We start from the raw sequence: 3,509 nt of genomic DNA on the forward strand, positions 1-3,509 counted from the left end.
TACGTCACCCAAAAGGCGGTAAAAGGGAGTGCCTTAGCGGATTATTTGGCCCAGCAACCCCTCCAGGATTATCGGCCGATGCACCCCGAGTTCCCAGATGAAGATATCATGGCCCTGTTTGAAGAGAAGCGGACGCACGAGGACATAGACAAATGGATTGTTTGCTTCGATGGGGCAGTCCTTGTATCCCCGGATGATCAGTGTATTCCTTTCACGGCTAGGCTAGGTTTTGATTGTACCAACAATATGGCCGAGTACGAAGCATGCGCCCTCGGGGTTCAGGCGGCCATTGATTTTGATGTAAAACTACTCAAGGTGTATGGAGACTCAGCTTTGGTGATACGCCAGTTGAAAGGAGAATGGGAAACTAGGGATCCAAAGTTGATACCCTATCAAACTTACATCTTGAGGTTAGCCAAGTACTTTGACGACATTTCCTTCCACCACATACCTCGGGAAGAGAATCAAATGGCTGATGCATTAGCCACCCTAGCATCCATGTTTCAACTTGCCCCACACGGGGATCTGCCGTACATCGAATTCAAATCTCAAGGCAGGCCGGCATATTGTTATGCAATAGAGGAAGAGCGGGATGGGAAACCGTGGTATTTCGACATCAAGTAGTATGTCAAGAACAAAGAATACCCACCAGGGATTTCTGACAATGACAAAAGGACGTTGAGGAGATTGGCTACTGGTTTCTTTGTAAGTGGTACCATCCTGTACAAACGAAACCACGACATGACCCTCCTACGATGTGTAGATGCCAAAGAGGTGAACTTCATGATTGAGGAGATCCACGAGGGTTCCTTTGGGACACATGCCAATGGGCATGCTATGGCCAGAAAAATCCTTAGGGCCGGTTATTATTGGCTCACCATGGAAACCGATTGCTGCGCTCATGTAAGGAAATTCCATAAATGTCAGGCATATGCGGACAATGTCAATGTTCTGCCACATCCTCTGAATGTTATGTCCGCCCCTTGGCCTTTTTCCATGTGTGGAATAGATGTCATTGGGGCCATCGAACCCAAAGCGTCGAACGGTCACCGCTTCATTCTTGTGGCGATAGATTACTTCACCAAATGGGTCGAAGCAGCTTCTTATACTAATGTCACAAGGAATGTGGTAGTTAGATTCATAAAGAAGGAGCTGATTTGTCGATACGGACTCCCCAGGAAGATCATTACTGACAATGGTACCAATCTGAACAATAAGATGATGCAGGAAATGTGCGAGGACTTCAAGATCCAGCATCATAACTCTACCCCTTATCGGCCAAAGATGAATGGGGCTGTAGAGGCTGCGAATAAGAATATTAAGAAGATTGTTCAAAAGATGACAGTGTCATACAAAGATTGGCATGAGATGTTGCCTTTCGCCCTGCACGGATACAGAACCTCGGTGCGAACTTCTACTGGGGCAACGCCGTATTCCTTGGTTTATGGGATGGAGGCAGTACTCCCATTTGAGGTAGAAGTTCCTTCTCAGAGGATAATAGCAGAATCCGGCCTAGAAGAGTCGGAATGGGCTCAAGCACGCTACGACCAACTCAACCTCATTGAAGGTAAGCGTTTGACAGCCATGAGCCATGGGCGTCTGTATCAACAAAGAGTAAAGAACGCATTCGACAAGAAGGTACGTCCGCGCAAGTTCAACGAGGGGGACCTCGTGCTGAAAAAGATGTCCCACGCTGTTAAGGATAGTCGATGCAAGTGGGCCCCGAATTATGAAGGACCTTTCGTGGTGAAAAGAGCTTTCTCTGGGGGTGCTCTGATACTCACCAACATGGATGGCGAGGAGTTGCCCTCGCTCGTGAACTCCGATGTAGTTAAACGATATTACGCTTGAAGTCTGGGGCAATCGAGAGGACCGTTGCATGTTTTTTATTTCTGAGTTTTTCTCGTTCTTCTTGGTTTCCTCTAGGGATTCCCATTCATTGTATTTGTCTCGTTTCTTTGAAAGAAAAAAGATGGGCGAGGTTTTAGTCCTCCCTTTGGTTTCAAACCTTGTGTTTTAGATTTGTTATAACTTGAGCCCTCTTCGCTCGGTGTATGGGGTGCCCCAAACGCTTATCTAAAATTGAATCTAGCCAGCCTTCACTAAGAAGGTCATCGCATTAGGAACATTCATACATACACATACACATGCATATTTTGTGGTAACAGGGGCAGGGCCTTCTTAGGTCACGGTTAGAAGTCGAGACAAGTTGACTGCGGAAATCAACTGAGGTAAGACGATGACCGGACACGATTGGCCATTGGATTTTTTGTTTCCTACTTACAGGTACATAGGGACGGATGCAAGTGGGGATAGGGTCACGACCGACCGATCGTTGCCCCTTCCCGGCGCTAAACAAGCAAAGAACATCGCTGCAAGGCAGCCCAGTATCCTTTGCATTTGCAGTTTCTCTTACTATTGTTTGTAATCGACACCTAATTCTAAGTAGGTTCAAGTGGGCAGACACTAACCCATAAGGAAGGAGGAGACATGGTTAATGTTCCCCTAAAAAAAAAAAATGGCAGGCTAGCTCGCCTGGGCGAGCAACCCCTGCACTCAAAATATAAAAACGAGGGAGGGGAACGTTTTTGTATCCAAAATCTTCCCCCCCTTCATTCTAAAGAGTGGACTCACGAAGGCTTGCGGTTTTTGCTCCCCTAAGCCACTTTTGGGTGCATTTTGCTTTCATTTTTGGTGTTTCTACTCACTCCAACAAGAGATGGCCCCGAGGAAACTTGCCTCAAAGAGATCCAGGAAGGATAAAGCGGCCGAAGGAACCAGTTCCGCTCCCGAGTATGACAGTCACCGCTTTAGGACCGCTGAACACCAGCAACGCTTCGAGGCCATCAAGGGATGGTCATTTCTCCGAGAGCGACGCGTCCAGCTCAGGGATGACGAGTATACCGATTTCTAGGAAGAGATAGTTCGCCGGCGGTGGGCATCACTGGTCACCCCCATGGCCAAGTTCGATCCAGACATAGTCCTCGAATTTTATGCCAATGCTTGGCCTACAGAGGAGGGCGTGCGAGATATGAGGTCCTGGGTGAGGGGTCAGTGGATCCTGTTTGATGCAGATGCTATCAGCCAGTTCCTGGGATACCCTTTAGTGCTGGAAGAGGGTCAGGAGTGCGAGTATGGCCAGAGGAGGAACCGGTCCAATGGGTTCGATGAGGAGGCCATCGCCCATTTGCTATGTATACCGGGGCAGGATTTTGCCCGGACTGCTGCCGGGAGACGGGTGCGGATCATGCGCACCAACATGACCACCCTGACTCAGATCTGGATGACTTTGCTGCTCAGCAACATCCAGCCCAGCGACCATAATTCCGAACTCCCCCTGCCGAAGTGTCAGCTGGTGTATGCCATCCTGACACGGATGAGCATTCACGTGGCTCAGTTAATCGCTGATGCCATCTATCTATTTGCAGGTATGGCGCCTACCAGGCACCCTCTGGACCCGAATAAGTCCAACAGGGCCCTGGGATTTCTCGCCTTGATCACAAGACTCT

The sequence above is a fragment of the Glycine max genome, chromosome 10 (genome assembly GCF_000004515.6).
Source record: "Glycine max cultivar Williams 82 chromosome 10, Glycine_max_v4.0, whole genome shotgun sequence".
In the NCBI taxonomy this organism is placed as follows: Eukaryota; Viridiplantae; Streptophyta; class Magnoliopsida; order Fabales; family Fabaceae; genus Glycine; species Glycine max.